This window comes from Camelus bactrianus, chromosome 15, assembly GCF_048773025.1.
Source record: "Camelus bactrianus isolate YW-2024 breed Bactrian camel chromosome 15, ASM4877302v1, whole genome shotgun sequence".
Lineage (NCBI taxonomy): Eukaryota > Metazoa > Chordata > Mammalia > Artiodactyla > Camelidae > Camelus > Camelus bactrianus.
This window is the reverse complement of record NC_133553.1, coordinates 28,707,394-28,726,142: the sequence shown is the minus strand read 5'-3', so window position 1 is coordinate 28,726,142 and position 18,749 is coordinate 28,707,394. Positions and strand designations below refer to the sequence as shown.

Here is an 18,749-nt window from a genome sequence, read left to right as displayed (position 1 = left end):
GGCCCTCCAACTTCTGCTTGAATACTACTAGTGATGGGAAGCTCACTACCTTGTACTCAGGAACCTGTACTCTGGAACCAAATAGAGTTAGGTTTGAAATCCACTCTGCTGCTTTCTCATTGGTTGGTCTTTGGCAGTTTTTGCAACCTATCTAAGTGTCTTCATGTCTAAAGGGGAATTAGTAATAGTATCTATTTGATTGATAGGGTTTTGGGCCTACCCTTTGGTTTTTTTTTTTTAAATTGAAGTATAGTTGATTTACAGTGTTTCAGGTGTACAACACAGTGATTCGGTTATATATATAATATACTATTTTATATATATATATAATCTATATTTATATAAGATATTTTTATGTAATTATATAATATACAAGTATGCTTTTTCAGATTCTTTTCCATGATAGGGTCTTATAAGATATTAAATATAGTTCTCTATGCTAAACAGTAGGTCCTTGTTTATCTATTTTATATATAGTAGTATGTATCTATTAAACCCAAATACCAAATTTATTCCTCCCCCCTTTCCCCTTTGATAACCATAAGTTTGTTTTCTATGTCTATGTGTCTATTTATGGTTTATAAATAAGTTCATTTGTATCATTTTCCACATGTAAGTGGTACATGATATTTGTCTTTCTCTATCTTACTTCACTTAGTGTGTTAATCCTAGTTCATCTATGTTGCTACAAATGGCATTATTTCATCCTTTTTTTGGCTGAGTAGTATTCCATTGTGTGTGTGTGTGTGTGCGCCACATTTTCTTTATTCAGTCATCTGTCAATGAACACTTAGGTTGCCTCCATGTCTTGTCTATTGTAAATAGTGCTGCTACAAACATTCAAGTGCATGTATCTTTTTGAATTAGAGTTTTCATCTTTTCCAGATATATGCCCAGGAGTGGGATTGCTGAACCATATGGTGATTCTATTTTTAGTTTTTTAAGGTACATCCATACTGTTCTCCATAGTGGCTGCACCAATTTATATTCCCACCAACAGTGTAGGAGGGCTCCATTTTCTCTACATCCTCTCCAGCATTTATTATTTGTAGACTTTTTGATGATAGTCATTCTGCCCAGTGTGAGGTGATACCTCATTGTAGTTTTGATTTGCATTTCTCTAATAATTAGTGATGCTGAGCATCTTTTCATGTGCCTGTTGGCCATCTGGATGTCCTCTTTAGAGAAATGTCTATTTAGGTCTTCTGCCCATTTTTTGATTGGGTTGCTTATTTTTTTACATTGGCTGCATAAGCTGTTTATATGTTTTGGAAATTAATCCCCTGTCAGTCACATCCTTTGCAAATATTTTCTCATATTCTGTAGGTTTTCTTTTTGTTTTGTTTATGGTTTCCTTTGCTGTGCTTAAAGCTTTTAAGTTTAATTGGGTCCCATTTGTTTATTTTTGCTTTTGTTTCCATTACTCTAGGAGATGGGTTTCCGAAAGGGTTTTGACCAAGGTTGTGTCTTTTAGAGGCTAACATCTGTAAAAGAGACTTTTATGGAAATTGTGTCTTTTCACTTTTAAAGAAGTCAATATCTATAGATAGCTGAACTGTGAAATAAAGCCAGCGTATCTACATAGACACTTACACAGACACATGTGCCACTCCAGACAGGTGCTACTGGGTTTGCTAAGGCTGCTGTGACAAAATACCCCAGGCTGGGAGGCTTGAACGACAAGATGTATCATCTTGGCAGGGTTGACTCTTCCAGAGGCTGTGCAAGAAGGATCTGTGCAAAGCTTTTCTCCTTGCCTTGCTGACAGTATCTCCTCCTTGTCTCCTCACATCGTCCTCCCTCTACGTACATCTCTTTCTCTGTCCAAACTTCCCCTCTTTATGACGACAGCAGTCATCTTGGCTTAGGGCCCACCCTAAGAACCTTATTTTAACTTGATTACCTCTGTAACCATCCCGTCTCCAAATAAGGTCACATTCTGATGTACTGGAGCTTAGGAGGCCAGCGTATCTTTTTGAAATAGGACACATCTCACCCCAAAACACTATGTAATGGATAAGGTACCAGGCTGGCTGTCCTGGGGCCCTGGCCTGGATGCAAATTCTATCAATGTCTGGGTGCATGATTCTGGCTGAGTCTCTGGACCTGCCTTTTGCCAATTGTGACATGCGTGGATTGACCAGAATGACCACTGATGTCCCTTCTACCCTAGAGGTCTATGGTTTGAGTGTCTCATCTGTTTGACAATGAACTGACAGAGATTCAAAGGGAAGAGTCTATGTGTGAGGCTCAGATAGTTGGGGGGGCAGGTATTTCTGAGTGAGGAGTTTTGTGCTGTTCAGTTGCCCTCAGATCACACCACCTGGATTGTAAGAAATGGATAGCTGCTTCCCATGGTTCTGAAAAAAATCTTTTCTTCCTGTAACATCCTGTTTACAATCCTGTTGCTTGGGGAATGGCCCTATTTTAGCTACAGTGCTGTATTTTGAAGGCCTTAAAAGCTCCATAAAGCAATGATTTGGGGCGAGGTAGCTGAGGAATTCAGTGACTTTAGGAGCATATTCGTAGTATTTCATAAAAATAAATCAACTTTTACCTTTTATGGGAACAAACATTTTCAACTGGGAGAGTTGTGGTTTCTCTCCCCTCTACTCTAGTTCTTAGAAGAGTCTTGCAAAAATGGTACCCAGTAGAGTCCTTTGCGCATTTCTGCCTCTTGACGTTACTGTTGAAGCCGTTGTAGGATGCTTTTATTTTTGTCAAGTGATAGTGTTTAAATGCTGATGCCTGTCAGCAGAACACCAAAGCCAGCAACCTATAATTGCATTAATATTAATTCTCATGTCAATGAGAAAGCCCCTCTGTAATCACCCATTATTTAACCCTGACTGCAACCTTTCCAGGACAGACGAGGACAAGTTGACAGATCTGAGCCATTGTGGTATCTCTCCATTTAGGGAAAGAGTGGAAGAGAATGGCAAGCCCCTCCATCACACAGCATGGTACTGGGCACACAACCAAGATTCTCATCAAAGGAAAGGGAGATTGGTGCTTTTTGCTGGATATAAGAATCTAGACTCCAGCCTGTGCTTCGAGTAGCTGATGTTTGTCAGATGTAACCAGGAGAGCCTGACTCAAAACAGCTGTACCCTGAATCGACTCTCATTCTGATCCACTTACTGATGCAGTGATGTGCTGGCCAAAGTTTTCTCTTGGAGAAAGTAACTACCTTTTGGGGTTGGGAACAAAGTGTCTTCAAGTAGAGGGACACTTCCATCACAGATCCATATAGTGATTGAGGGGGGAATGAGGGCTAAGGTCTAAGGTCTCCCAGTTAGTGCTTCCTTGGCCAGAAAACTGCTGTTTTGTCACATCTTGCAGGAGGAACAACACAGCCAGCTTCCCCCTTCCTCCTAAGGTGGAGGAGTGAGTGCTATGGAAATCTTGTTCAGCAGGGAGCGTGTAGGAAACAGTATTTTTCATCAGCCCGAATCTCAAAGCCTGGGCTATCTCTTGAGATGGTGAGAAATTTAGGCCGAAACTGCATTTTGCTTCATTCCTTTGTGAAGAAGTTGCCCATGGTATTGTCTTGCCTTTGTCAGGGGGATCTCTGGCTTGCTTTTCTGCCAGGAGTGGGTTCCAGGAGCTCAGACTGACTCAAAAGCATCAGAAACCGAGGCCTCTGCAGTTGGAGCCCCTGGTGAGCCTGGGTCAGCATCCTAAATTCCAGGTCAAATTATGGCTGACTCAGCCTAGCTCACATTGCAGCTTGAAGAGTAATTGATGCATCATGGAAACCTCTGGAAAACATTTTGATCCGGGAAAATTGATTTTATACGTTCTAATGTGAAATCTTTTAGTAAGTGAAGCATTATAATCATGGTTGTGAGAACCTTTAAAAATGACAGGATTTCTTCTTGTTTGTGTTTATAACCAGGGAAGTTCCAGGGATGGGGCTTAGCTGAAAATTCTGCACGTGGAGGGGAGCGAGGCTGGTGCATGACTATATGAGACAGGGCTCCCTCGGGAACAAGAGTGAGCTGGGTTTCGGGACTCTTCCCCTGAATTTGGGTTGAAGTAACCCTGTCCTTTCTATTGAGGTCAGGAATTGATTCCTTCCATTGCTTTACCTTCCATGACTTTTCTTTCTGAGGACAGGACAGAGCCCAAGCCTCTACCTCTACCTCCCTCCCATCTTCCCATAAAGCTCCTCATTGCTCAGAGTCTTTTATGGTCCATTCTTGTTCACTAATACATGTCTGTTCCTCTCTGAGAGCAACCAGCTGTCTTCAGCCATCAGTAGATCCTCCCTTCACCCCCCACCACTATCACTGTCTCTGTTCTTTGGATGTTGAGTCCCCAGACAGGAGACCTAGGATAATGTTTGGGGCTTCAGCCCTTCAGGGGTTCTATCCAACCACAAGCAAAAGCTGGGTTAGCATCCAAAAACCTTCCTCTTGAAGGCTGTGTCCTCTGCTCCCAGCTGCCCTCTAGGAAGACAGGTAGTGATGCTATTGACAGCATCCTGTCATCAAGGGTCTTCGGCAAAGAGCAAGCAAAGCTACTCTCCAGCATGCTGAGTCCAATTTGGTCACCCAGCAGGCAATTCCCTGCAGGGCCAACACGTGCCAGGCCTTGGGCCATGTGGCCGCTAAGCCTCTGTGCTTCCTCCTCTCAGGAACTCAGTCTCTTGAACAAGACAAGATACCCATGGGCAAAACTGCCTTATCTAAGACCTGAGATTAGCGTCTGCCACAGTGACTTCATGGCAAGGGATCCATACCTGTTTTGATGAATAATTAAATGAATGAAGTGCCAAATGGCTACTAGGAAGGAATTTCTAGGAGGAAAAGTGCTCTGAGATCTGGGGAAGGCAACGGAGAATGAGTAGAAAAAGCCGGGTTAGCCCTGCAAGGCCGGCAGGGGGTGAGCAGACAGAAGAGCAGGAGAGCCTTCCTGGCCGGAGAGTGGCCCCGAGGCTGGGAGGAACAGAGCGGAAGAGAAATGGAGCCAAATATATATGTATTTCTTTTAAAAACTATTTTAAAGTTTTCTTTTCCTCATTTTACTCTTTCCAACCCATTTTTGCTACTGCCCCCTACCCCCGCCTCACACTCTCTGATTTCTTCTTTCATATTATATATTTTTTAAAACCAGCTGGGGGAGTGCTGTATTTTAATGCCTCTCTTGCCTGCCAAGTTGTGCTCCCAAGTCCTCTAAGCTCCACATGCAGCCAGAATAACTTGAGGATGCAGCTCATTAATAATGCGCATGTAAATCACATCCTCTGTAGGAGGCCTGGAGAGGGGGGCTCTGCCCCCATCATCAAGCTTTCAGAGATGGCCGCTCACAAGTAGGACGCCCCGTCTGGTCCCCACGGCCTGAAAGGCTGGAGCTGTCCACACAGGTCTCCCTGGGGTGGGGGGAATTTCTTTGCTGAAACTTCTTCATGCAAATGGGACCTCAACTATAGGAACTCGGGTCTCCCTGAGCATAGTTGCTTCCTTGCCGGCCTCTTCGTTGCATCTCTGTGGATATTTTCAGCTGGGGGCGGGGGATTTCCAACAGCATGTCACTGAGCATGAGGACATCCATTAGTTATAATTAAACAGGCTGCTGCATGATTACAAATGACTTTAGCACCAAAAGGATTGTATAGACATTCAGAGCCAGAATAGCTGTCTTCAGATGACAAATCGGCCAGGATTGCTTCCCGAGAGCACATGCATCTTAAATCTATTTCAGAACAACATCCTCAAGCCTTGGGACCCTGGGAGCATCTCCTTACTTTTTCCAATATTTGTGAGCCATTTTCCTCCCTGCTTCATTCTGAATGCACTTGTATCATCCATCTCGGGCTCCCTTCTAGGAGGTGAAGAAGCCTGCTGTTCACAGCAGGCTTTCCCTGTGATCTGGCCACAGTCAGTGCCCGTGCCCCTGCAGGATCTAGGGAAAGCCCGAGAGCACACATCAACTCCTCAGCCCTTAAACTGGAAATCTTTAGGTGGTCTCCCCGGACAGCCCTCCTCAGGCAAAGCCAAACCCGCCTTCTGCCCTCGCGGTTAACATACCATGGATATCAGCCTGGCTATTTTATTTTTCAAAAGATTGTGCTGTTGTGCCTTTGATATCCCCTAGACCCCAAGTAGGCAGTGTTTCACTAGACATCTTGAAATAGAGACACAAAATTTGGGGGAGGACGGTGAGGAGTCTCAAAAGTTTAACATAAAAATAAATTGGGAGAGGACTGATGGATGAGGGGAAGGCTCCCTGAGCAGACCATAGGGAATCAAGAGGAAAGACTATTATTTATTTAAGAGTCCAGCACAGAATGAGCAAGACTGTGTGTTAGTTTTCGTGCTGGCCCTTTGCATGAGGACAGCCTGGGGCGATGGTCCAGAGTGCGACCATCATTCTGTACTTGATTGCCTGGCTTGTAATCTTAGCTTTACTGCTTACTAGCTGGGTGACCTTAAGCAAGTAGCTTAACTTCTCTATGCCTTAGAGTTCCCATCTGTAAAATGAGGGCTTAGAGTATTACCTACCTCCTGAAAGTGTTGACAATTAAATGAGACAATTGGCTTAAAGTGCACAGAATAAGATCTGTACCTTGTGAAGGTCTGTTAGTTCCATTACCTCAATGTTTTCCCATCTTTAGACATTATTATCCCCCCAGTTTTGCTACAATCATGCACCTATGTATTTACTTAATATTTAAAGACTTTGTAAAACTTAAAAAAGTTGAGTATAACATATTGAAAAGTGCACAAAGCATAGATGTATAAATTAATAAATAATCACGAAATGTCAAGAAACAGAACAGGGCAAGAGCCTCAGAAACCTTCCTCATGCTGCACTCCTGCTTCTCTAGAGGTGCCCCATTCTGCCTCTCACACTCTGTTGTTTGGTTTGCCAGTGTCTGCTCGTTAAACACGTAGGGTCAGACAGTGTGTATGTTTCCGTGTGCGTCTGACCTATACTTCAGGATTGTGTTTGAGGGGATCTCTCTGTCGTTGCACATAGCTGGGTTTATTTCTTTTCCCCTGCTGTGTAGTATTCCATTGCACGAATACAGCACCCTTGTGTATTTATTCTGCTGTTGTTGTTGTTTACTTATTTTTTTCTGCTGTTTATGGACCTTTGTGTTGTTTCTCATTTTTGGCTATTATGAATAATGGTAGTATTAACCTTTTCATACATATTTATTAAAGTACATATATGCTGACCATATATTTAGGAGTATAATTGCTGGGTTATGAGACATGATGTTCAACTCTAGGAAGGAGTGTCAGATAGGCTTTCCAGTGGTTGTACCATTTCATCTATTTTGTCATCTTTTTATTGATCTGTAGAAATTCCTTGTATATTCTGGCTATAAGCCCTTTGTTGGTAACGTGTATTACAAATACCTTTTTAACTCTGTGTAAACTTAGTTTAAATTTTAGATTTATCTTAAGTAATAATATTTTTGAAATTGAGTTTGATAGTTTTTTTTGTTTGTTTGTTTTGCTGAAAGATATTAGATAAAAGTTTGCCCCTGCTCCAACTAAAATTATTTCCTCTACTACTGATAGTGGGCCTTATCACCCTTTAGGAATTCTCCATTGTCTCATTTAATCCTCACAAAGAACCTCTTTGGTATCCTGTTCTTATCCCTGTTTTCTAGGTTTGGCACTGGAAACACTGAGAGGTTTCACAACTTACCCAGAGACACAGCTGACCTGAGGACCCAGGTGTAGTGGCTTCCAGAGCTCAGCCTGTTTCCATCACATGGCTGGTCAGCAGGCGATTTTATCATCTGTTGTACACTCTGGATCCTTGAGAGACCCTCTGCAACCCCACAGAGCCTTGAATGTGGTGAAGCCTTCAGCAGCCATTTGGGGGATGGATGGATGGATGGGCCAGTGGATGGATGGATGAGTTGGTAGATGGATGGGTGGATGACTTGGAGGGTCAGTGTTTTAACAAAAGCTCCCTGCCTAGGGAGGAGCCCAGGACCAGGCCCTGGGTGTCTGCAGCCTGAACTGTGACCCCACAGCAGCCCTGCTGTGGCCCTTCCCTCCTCAGTGGCTTTCGAGTGGAGAGAGATAAAACTAGACCTGGAGCTGCGGTGAGGAAGTGGCAGTCCCAGCCTTCGTTGGGGAGAGGTGTGATCTCATCTCCATCAGTGCAGGGGCTGTTCTAGGAACTCTTGCTTGCGGAGGAAGCAGACAGAGGAAGTAGGTCTGCCTACTCCCATGACTTGTTAAGCCAGCTCTGTCTACATGTCAGGACCAGGGTTCGGATGTGGGCTCTCCTTTGGGACAACTTTCATACCTTGGTTGGGGGGCCATTCTCTGCTCCTTCTTTGGGCAGAGAACAGGCAGATTCAAGGATCAGTTCCCATGTTCTTGAGACCCAGTGTGCTCAATCTCACCTCACTCGTGCTCTCCTGTGCACAGTGGAACTTGTCCTTGTTCACGTGAACATTTGCTCGCTCTGTCCCAGGAGCTGAGCCGAGTGTTTCTGTAGAAAGGATGGTAAATTGGATTCTGCCTAAAAAGCACAGGTGAGGATTCCCACAGGGACAGCTTTGCTGGGGATTGGGATGGGGTGATTATGAACGTCACTGTTCCTGGCTTTAAATCTCTCTTGAGGTATTTGTTGAAACTTTGTTTATAATAAGTAGCTACTGGAACCTCTTCCTATTCTGAGTGCTGGTGATGTGCTGTTCTGGACTCTTTCTGAGCACTTCCCTGGGAAAGTGCTTGTTGTATTTAATAAATTGCATTGATTTATTGCATTTATTGACCCGCTGAAGCACTCTGTATTATCAGAGGTGATAGTCTTCTTAGGAAAGCAGGGAAGGTCTCTTCATTAGCATCCATTTTTCTATGAGGCTTTGGAGGGTGAAATACCAAAATGCATGGTGTTCATTCTGGTGATATATTGAGCACCATCAGGGTGAACAATGGCTTCGGTATAAATCAGGTGGAAGGAAGGAATCGAGACCATTTGCCATAGGCTTGCAGGAGTTTTCATGATGAAATGAGCAGCTACTTTTCTTTCTTTCGGTTATGACAAGCTCCTCTCTTAATTTTCCACGAGGGAGTAGCAGCAGGCGGAAGGGGCTCTTTAGGGAGAAGGATCCCGCCACAGCCAGATCAGCCTGGGATGGTTTAGCGCATCCCACTCACAGCGTGTGATGTGACAGCAGGCATGTCACTCGCCCCTTCTGTGCCTGTGCTTTTTGTCCGTGTTAGTTTGTGCCCCTTGTCCGTGTTAGTTTGTGCCCCAACCTCACAGTGACAAGCTTTCTTCCTATCCCTCTGCTTCCTGCCCCAGGTCCAGCCCTGGATGAGACTAGCTCTGAGGCTTCCTGTATACAGCAGACCCTGAGTTTCAGTGAGAAGCCCAGATGAACCCGAGAGAGACTCCAAGAACCTAAGAGCATTGATCCTGGACACTTCCCCTGCTTTCCCAGGTTCTTCCTCAGGCGTCTCTCTTCTTCCTGGAGAAGCCTCATAGAGTCTGGTACCTGCTTTAACCTCACAGAGGATGCTGTGAGCTTAGGATCCCCACCACTGGGAGCTTTAGATTCTGACAAGTGCGAACCATTTGCCTTCCTTGCAGATGTGTCCATTGGGCACCCAAAGCTGCGAGGATCTTTCCCTCATGTGGCCAGAAGCAGTTCCCTCTCCTCACATGCTCACAGAGAACATGATTCTGCTCCAGGGGACCTCAGGCCAGCATCTGTGGGGATCAAGGACAGTTCTGAGTTTGAATCAAGTCCCAGACTGTGTAACCTTGGGCAGATTACTTAGTTTCTCTGAGCTTCAGGTCCCTTATTTGCATAATGGGTATAATAATGCCAAACTCAAAAGATTATCGCAAGGACTAAATGAGTCAATGTTTGCCAAATACTTAGCAGTGTCTGACACATAATGCCTGTTTGAACAACGCCAGCTATCATCATTAGCGAAGTTTCTCTAAATGCACATTAAGCAGACTGCACTCAAAGTTGGGGCCCGCTATGTGCCCTGCTAACTGTGGGCTCTGAGGGTAAAATTGTGAATGAGACTGACACGCCCCTGCCTGCAAGGAGCTTACTGTTTGGTGGATGAAACTGGCAATGAAACAAGCAGTTAAAATACAGCATGAGAGTTTCCATGGGTGGTGATGGTGGAAGGTGAGTGGGTATCACCGATCATAACAGAAGCATATCGGAGGGGCCTCTAATCTCATCTAAGATCTGGTATCTGCCCTCCCCAGGCTGAGTGGAGCATCTAGAAGTTGACCAGGACAGGAAGAGCTAAGGAGAAAAGGCAGTGTTGGAAGCCTTCTATTTATAGATGAACAAATCGTTCATAAAATCCACACCCCCCACCCCCACACCCTGGCTCACCCTGGCAAGGAAAAGCCTCCCACTCCCATTATGTCACGTGGCCCTTTATAAACTATGTGTGATCATCCTGATTTCTCAATGGCTTTCTTCCCTGCTGGAACGGGCGCCCCCTACAGGCAGGGCTCAGGGCTGTCTGTTACATCCATAGCACTCAGCACAGGGTTAGACACTTTTTCATACTCAGCAATATTAATAAGTTAATCGAGATGGAGCAGACACTGAGAGTTGCCACACTCTGCCTTTCGGAAATGCCCTAGGTCTTTGACGATCTCGTTCTTCTCCCCTCCTCCCCACAAGCTGGTGGCCGGCTCACGGAGGGGACGCCCTGGGCCCTTCTGACTGCCAGGGTTGGAACTTGAGCTGGGGGTTGTGTTCATCCTGGCAAAGCAGCAGCCAGCACCCCACCCCCACCCGCAGCCAGTTTCGGCCCCTTTGCTCTGGCAGTGGGCTCCTCCTTCCTCAGGGCTGCCCGTACTTCCTATCTGATAATCCATGCTGCCCTTATCTTCGGAGGAAATGCTGCCAGTGATGTCACACGCTGAATCGATTAAAAGCAGAACTTTGAACTCATCTGTCTGGAGAGGTCTCTGTAGAGTGAATCACTCGGTCCTCCTTTAATGTGGTCCCGATGCCTGCCGGAAACCCCATCGCAGAAGCAATCCCTGTTGTAGGGCCAGGATATCTCACGTTTTCACAGATTGGCTATGGCAGAAGCCGTAGGATGTATTTATCTGCAATGAGATCACCTTCTTCAACCAACCCTCCCCTCCCAACTTTTGTTTTTAGCTTATTTCAAACAGAAAGACCTCCAGAGTTTCTTTGCTTTTCCTGTTTTTTTTTTTTTAATCCAATGTTTACCATTGTTGTACTTTCTTTGCAGAGAAAAATCCCCACCAGATGGATGTTTGTATCCATTTTAATCTTCCCAGCCCTCCCTAGGTGGGAAGTGGAGATTCATGAGCTGGTTTCTTAATTCAGGAAGGAGCTAGGAAAGGGAGGAGTTCAGGAGGTGTGTGATCAAGGGCTGGGTTTATACTTTGGACAGTGGAGGATTCAGGAGTTCTGAGGGAGACACATGTGGTCTAGAAAGGCCAGGGAAGACTCCATCAAGAAAGTAGGACTGGAGCTGGGTCTTGGAGGAGGAAGAGGCCAGAGATGGGATGGGGTGGGGGTGCTTTTCAGTGGGAAGAGGAGAGGCAGCTTGATAGAGCAGATTGCTGATGATGAGCATGTAAGCCCGTGGAGAAGGAAGCAGGCACTGCCAGAGGTACAGGTGGGCAGATTGGCTAAGTGGGATGGCTGGAGAGCAGACAGAGAATGCTGTGTCTGATGGTTAATTTATGTGTTATCCTGGCTTAGCTATGGTGCCCAGCTGTTTGGTCAAATACCAGTTTAGATGTTGCTATAAAGGTATTTTTCAGATGTGATCAAAGTGTAAATCAGTAGACTCTGAGTAAAGCAGATTGCTGTCCATAATGTGGGTGGGCCTCACCCCATCAGTTAAGGCCTTAAGACTGGAGGTTTTCAGAAGAGGAAGGGATTCTCTTCAAGACTGTAGACTGTACCATTGACAGCCTGCCTGTGTTTCCAGCCTGCTGCCCTGCAGAATTCAGACTCAAGACTGAAATGTCAACTCTTAATTATCAGCCTACCAGCCTGCCTTACAGATTTCAGACTTGCCAACCCCCCACACTCCCAGGAGTCAATTCCTTAAAATAAATCCCCCTTTCTCTCTGTATATCTACTTAGATCCTTGTGTCTCTCTGGAGAACCCAGGCCACCACCCTGAGAAGACCTGGGGCTTTGCTGAGTGATCATAGTCCATAGTCTAAGGGTGGCTTTTAAAAACCAGGCTCCATTCGCAGGATATTTGAAGGCTAAATGTTGAGTCAAATTCTGCAACCAAGTTCCATGCCCATAAGACTCTACTTAGAAAGACTCATGCAAAGGGAATCACAGGGACTCTTTAAACTGAACCTTCCTTGAAGACATGTGACAAGTGTGTTGGGTGGAGCCTGGATCACTGCCAGTGTTTTCATGTCTTGCATGGAGTTGATTTTAATTGACAAGAAGTCTCTCTACCAGTGGACATTTTCTTGTTAAAGCTGATGCTCTTGCATGCAGCAAAAAGATTGCTTTATTGGCAAGCAAGCCTTGGATATTTCCAAGTTAGCTGAGTGAGAAACATCCCTCCTGAAGGCCACTGTGTAAGTGAGTCCCTCAGAAATGTGCCCGAGCTGTCAGGTGGGGGGAGAAATGTCTTTAGTAAGAGTAGGTCATGGAATGAGACTTCCCCACTGCAACATGGATGGGCAGAGAGGATTTCCACAAGGACGGTTCTTAAGAATCTCTGTAAAAATGCATGACTCCATCTGTCTCCTCTCTCTTCCTTGGCTTCAGATGAGCTGAGCCATTTAAAAATTCCCCAACGAAGGACCCTAGGCACCAGAGGAAGTGAGGAACAGATTTTCAATTTGGCCTCGATTTGCATGATTTTTTTTTTTTTTTTTGGCAGTTGAAATCGTTGTCTGAACCAGAGGCTGAAGATGGGTAGTAGGTCTCCCCCATAAGAGGCAGATTCTTGATTGGTCTGGACAGACCGCTGGTGCTTTAGGTGTGGTGCTCCAACCTCAGCTTCTGCAGAGAAGGAAGAGATGGCAACGGGGGAGGTAGAGAGGAAATGGATGATCAGAGCAGCTCCCAGGAGGCCAAGGAAGGACTCTGCATTCCCAGTGAGGAGCCAGATCCACCTTGTCTGTCCCCAGAGCTGCTGTCTACTTACTTCCAAAGGGGTGTCCTCTAGGGGGACGTCTCCTCTTCTGTGAGGCTGATGGATTTATCTTCTGATGGGCTGCCTTGTAATTTTTCACAATTACAGGATAGTGGGGACCTCAGACAGAGCCTGGGGGTTCTGCTGCTGTGGGAACTAGAACGTGGCCCTTCAGAGAGAGCTGCAGAATTTCTATAGAGGAGGAGTTCAGAGGAGGCCAGAGGACATATGTTGAGGCTCCATATGTTGATAATTTGGGATGTCATGAGTGATGGTGGGGCGGTAGTGCTTGGGAGGAATATAGAATAATAGTAGTAATAATGATGATGATGATGATGATGATGATGATGATGATAGCAAACATCTACTGAGTGCTCATTCTGTCCCAGGCACTGGCCTAAGACTTTATTCATAATTCGACGCATAATAGCAACCTTACGAGGTGCATTTGTTAGTCCCATTTTCAGATGAGGAGAGATGTTGAGAAACTGCCTGCCTACCTAGCCAGCAGGTGGTGGTCCAGCTAGGTCGGGACTCAGGCGGTCTGGTTTCGAGCATCTCTGCACATGCTAACACTCCCCCTAACCTGCCTCTTTGGCCTTGACACCGTGTCCTTTTCTCCAGCCTAACGTGTGGGCCAGGTCCCCTGAGAAGTCCGTTATGCACCAGTGTGGACCTTCCGGGAGACTGCTGCAGCCGGGGGTCAAGGATCTTCCAACTCAGAAAGGTGTTTCCCTGGAGCCTTGTTCAGACCTTTCATCCTGCCCCAGTCCTCTCCAGCCTCCCTCCTCTTGCCGAGTCAAATCCTGCTGCGCGGCCTTGGAGGCTTCAGCTCTGGTCCCTCCCACTCACAGATGGTGTGTGGAGGGCTGCCTCCTCCTAGGACAGTGCTTTTTGGAAAGAAGTTTCAGTTTGTTGATCTGGCAAGCACGCTGGATTCACAGTAGAAATAGCAATGTAAACCTCTAGCCTAGATTTAAAACATTCCAGTCCCTCGGGTGGGCGGGATGTCCGTGTCCCCTGGGAAGACAGTGAGTGATGGACAGGCAAGTTCAGACTGAGCTTCTCGACCCTTCCCTGCACCCTTGTGGGGGCAAACCCACCCCTGGGATCCGGATCTTGCTTGCGGCCCCTCCCACTGGGCACAGAAACAAAAGGCCAGCAACCCCGGTCTGGGGGGGGACCCGTGGGGAGGAGGTGAGTGCGGTGGGGGTGAGGGCTGGGGCAGGAGGCCCAGCCGGGGGCCTCTGCCGAGTCCGTGGAGAAGCAGGCCTTCCCCATGCTGCTGTGGCCGCTCTGTGCGTGCAGTGCCCGCCCCTCAGCCCTCGGGCAGCGGGCACTCCGGCCTCACCCGTCGGCTGCCTTCTTCATTCAAGAAGGAGCCTTTGCCACGTAGGCACGAGGTGGGGGGAAATGGCCGAGAGGCCCGTAATTAAAGTGGTGTTGACCAGAGAGAATTAAATTATGAAAGTGATGAGACCGGCCCCTAATTAGAGCCCGCTGGGCTGCAGGTGCTCGGGCAAGGCCGGCGGCATCCCCGCAGGTGGGCAGCGCTCGGCGGCCAGGGCCGTGGCCACCGCTCAGCCCCTCATTTTACCAGTGGGAAGACCGAGGTCGGGGATGTGAAGAGTTGCTCCTGCCGGGTTTCCGGCGACCTGACCCCCAGGCCAGGGACCCTACCTCAGCTCAGGTTTCTCCAAGGGCTTCACATTGAAAGAATCCACCTACCTGGGGATGCCTGGCTGGTCCTTGTGATTGTATTCATTCATTCATTCACTCATTCATTCGTTCAACAAACGTTTATAGAGAGCCTTCCATGGGCTAGAGACTGTTCTGGACACAGGAGAGAGCTGTGAACAAAACCAGACAATTCTCCCCTCATAGAGATAGTATTGGTTTTTTTTTTTTTTTTTTTTTGGTGGGGGGAAGGGAAGGAAGACATAAGCACACAATAAATAAACATTGTGTCAGAAGGTGGAGAAAATGCGGACAAGAGGGTGCAGGGTCCCCTCTGCGGGCTGTCTCTGGTCAGAGAGCGGTGGCAATCCTTGGGCATAGTAAGGGCGGTCCAAGACTCCCCCCTTGGCAACAGCCCTCCCCACAGCCTCCCCCCACTGTTAAAGGGCAGGTGGTAGACTGGGAGGAGGACGGAGTTGGGGACCACAGTTCCCAAGCCCATGTGAGCGGGGCCCAAGGGGCAGAGTTCAAGGGCTGGGGAGAGTTCTGGGCGGTGGAGTGACCTGGCCAGGTCAGGGCAAGCTTCCTGGCAGAGGGAAGGCCGGGCTGGGCCTTGAGGAAGTGGCATTGGGGGAATTTTGGAAGGGCAGAAGGAAGTCTGGGGTAGGAAGTCTGGGGTAGAACTCCCCAGCTCGCTGGGGAGCAGCGTGCGGGAGAGGAGGAGGTGAGGGATGAGACAGACGTAGTTTAGGAACGGCCTTGAGAGGCGAGAACAAGCTAAGCTGGTTTTATCTCCCACGCGTGGGGAGCGCCTCGTGGTTTGCAGCTGGCGGGTGACATCGGGAAGAGGCCACTCTATAAAGGTCCCTCTGGCAGGTGCAGTAGTGTTGTGTTGGAGCAAGAAGGCATCTGCGATCCTGAGCAGTGATTGTGGGGTGGAGAGGGGATGGACGCAGAGAGGGAGGAAGAGCCACGGGACTTGATGCCTGTGCTCCAACTTCCTCCATCTGAGCCTGTTTTTCTAAGTTTTGGCTGGACCCGCAGCCTTCCGTTTCGCTGCTCTGTGAATGTGGCCACTTTCCAGGATGGGGAGAGGAGAGCTGAGTGCCCAGGGACTCTCTCCAGATGTTGAATCTCATGCTCTGACTGCCATACGCCCCCGCCCCATCTCTGTTTCTGTCTCTGCCTTCCCTGAGTCTGGCTTGGACTTAACCAGCCCAAATCAGGCAGAACCTGGGGGACAATTGGTAGGAAAAGCTGGGGTTAGCCCAGGGCTAGAGAAGATGCACACGATCTATTCCTGGAAGACCAGCCAGGATGGGGGCTGGGGGACCTTGGTGTGCCGAGTCATTACAGTGCAGCCAAGAGGCCCCAGGCAGGTCTGGGTCCCTGGAAACCAACAGAGACAGCATGGGGAGGTTGAGGCACCAGGACCGCTCTGAGGATCTGACTAGTCTGGGTCCTTTGGCTTGCTGCAGCCTGGCAGGGGCTCTTAAAATTTTGGAGTGGAGGGGACCTGACCCAGTGCTCAGTGTCCCTGTCCCAAGAGTCATCACCTCCAGCCTGGGCTCCACACTGGGTCTGGGAGAGGAAGCTTACCGAATGCCCCTGGTGGGATCCAGACATATGTTCCCCAAGCCGCCTGTGAGCAGACCTGGGCTGGCTGTGAGGAGGCTCTGGGCACTGCTGGGGTCCTAAGGGAACGTCCCATGCCTGCCAGAGCAATGGCTGCTGTCTGAAGCTCTGGACTAGCCTCAGTCAGGAGATCACAGGGGGACCCAGGCTCACGTGGAGTGGAGAGTAGCCAGGTGGGGAGAGCAGGTGAAAACTGGAGGCTCAAGATGAGAAGGGACCCCCATTTCATGGCAGAACAGGGGCTGGAATCTTGCCCTCCCTCTCCTAGCCCCCCGCCTCCTCCTTGACTCCCTGGGGTCTTGAGTGAACTGGGAGCTCTCGTAGGCCAGGCCGGGTCCCCTGCCCTGAGTCCGAAGGCCAGCAGTCTGAGGCTGGGACTCTGCACTGACTCAGCCAGGCAGCTCTGCTGGGCTGTAGTTGGCTTCCCCACCCTCTCTGTGCAGACTGAGGTCTTAATTATAGTGCTCATAACCAGAGAGGAGCTGCTTGGAAGCACTTGTCATTTTGTTTGGGGATAACACACATGAAGCCTGGAAAATACCTGTTAGATCATCCCGTCCTGCCTCTGCCAGCGCTGGTGTGATTGCTGTCGGATCTCTCGGGTTTGCTTCAGCCTGATACTCAGGCGGGCGGTGGCGGCCGGGCTGGGCCCCCTCCTTGGGAGCTCTGATCTCACTTTCCTTGTCTGCCTACTCATGTTTCACCCATGGATCTGGCCCTGCCGGCCTTGCTCTCTCGTGTCCTCCCAGAGAGCATCGAGCCCTCCAGCCCTGGTCCACGGAGCCCCCACTCAGTTGTGGGGATTCAGATGATGACGCCCACCCACTGTCCACAGTCAAGAGCAGTGTGAGACATGCACACAGGTAATTCCGATTTATGGCTCAATGTGGGTGCACCATGAGAGAAGGACCCGTGTAGGTTAGGGCAGAGAGAGGTCACCCTGGGCTCTGCTTGTGGGGATGCCTTCAAGGAAGAGATGGCATTTGAGCTGGGGGAGAGTTGATTAGGTGGAGAAAAGGGAACCTACCTCCCCTTCTCATCCTGCTGCCTGACCGGGCTCTGCTGAATGTCTTCTGTCTCCCCCTCATCTTCTTGGTCATCCCTCTAAATGATGGGAGGGACTGGCTCCCTCTAAATTTGACCTTTGCCACCTCCATCCTTTCTGTCTCCCTCTTGTCCTCCCACCTTTGGTCCATTTGAGATGCAGTGGGCAGGCAGGCTGAGGCTGAGGCAGAGGAGTTGGGTGACCAGCCTTCAGCCTCCCACCTGCAAAATGAGGGGTGAGGGCTAATCTCTCTCTATGAACCCTTCCAGTTTGACATTCTAGGAATTTCTAAAGCAGAGAGCCACTCGGCGGAACCAGGATCCAGAGGTTGTGGCCTCGTGTCTGTTTCTTCCTCTTTATAATTTCAACCACCACCACTAGCTGGGCAGCGCTCAGATCGGCATCTTCAGCACAGATTCCCCACCTGAGCTACAGAAATATCTCTCCCGCTGCTCTTTCCTGTGTGGGCCTCTGGAGGTGCCTTAAAATCAGCCTGTCCAAAGAGGAAATCGCTCTATTTTACACCCTTGCAGTCAGGACGCATGGGCATAGCACACTCACATACTCGCCCACTGCTAATCATGTTACTTTCTTGCTTAAAAGCACTCCACCAGGGGTAACCCCAGAGAGCTGGGCTTGGTGGGGCATGGGTCTTTTGTGACCTTCCCACAGTCTCATCTATGAAGACACCCCACTTCCCCAGACGCGGGGCTGCAGCCAGATTAACTGCTGAGCACACCCTGAGGTTTCGCGTTTCTGTGTCTTTGCATGTGTTTTCTCTATATAGAAGATTGTTTTCCTGCCATGTTTCCTTCCTATTCATTTGTTAAAACCCAACTTACCTAACACCTCTGGGGTGAAGCCTTCCCAGACGTCACTTGTCCCAGTTAATCGTTCCCACTTCCTCTTTTCTGTCCTGGACCTTGTGAATACAGTCATAGCACTCATCAATTAGCTATGATCAGTGTACTGGGCACCCCATCTCCCATTCATCTTTCGGCTCCGATTTTCCCTAGCACAATGCATAGCACCTATTAAGTGCTAAGGATTTTGTTTTTCAAATGGAACTGAACTGAGTCCTAATTTCTGACCTGTGGGACTCACAGCCCCTTGACATCTTGGCTCTGCCCAAAATCAGAAGGAAATTTCCAGAGAGCCCTGCAGTGGGGACCAGCCATACCAGTCTGTGTGCTTTCTGCTCACTGCCTGCCCTGAGTTAGATGTTGGGTGTTTTCTCGTTCTCAGGCTAGAGTGAGCCCTTGAGCTGACCCAGAAGC

General features: G+C 48.3%; 1 protein-coding gene across 16 annotated transcripts in view; it reads left to right on the top strand.

Moving 5' to 3' along the window:
• LOC123614968 (uncharacterized) overlaps window positions 1–18,749 on the top strand; it is a 501,406-nt gene that overhangs the window by 287,665 nt on the left and 194,992 nt on the right. The window lies entirely within an intron of this gene.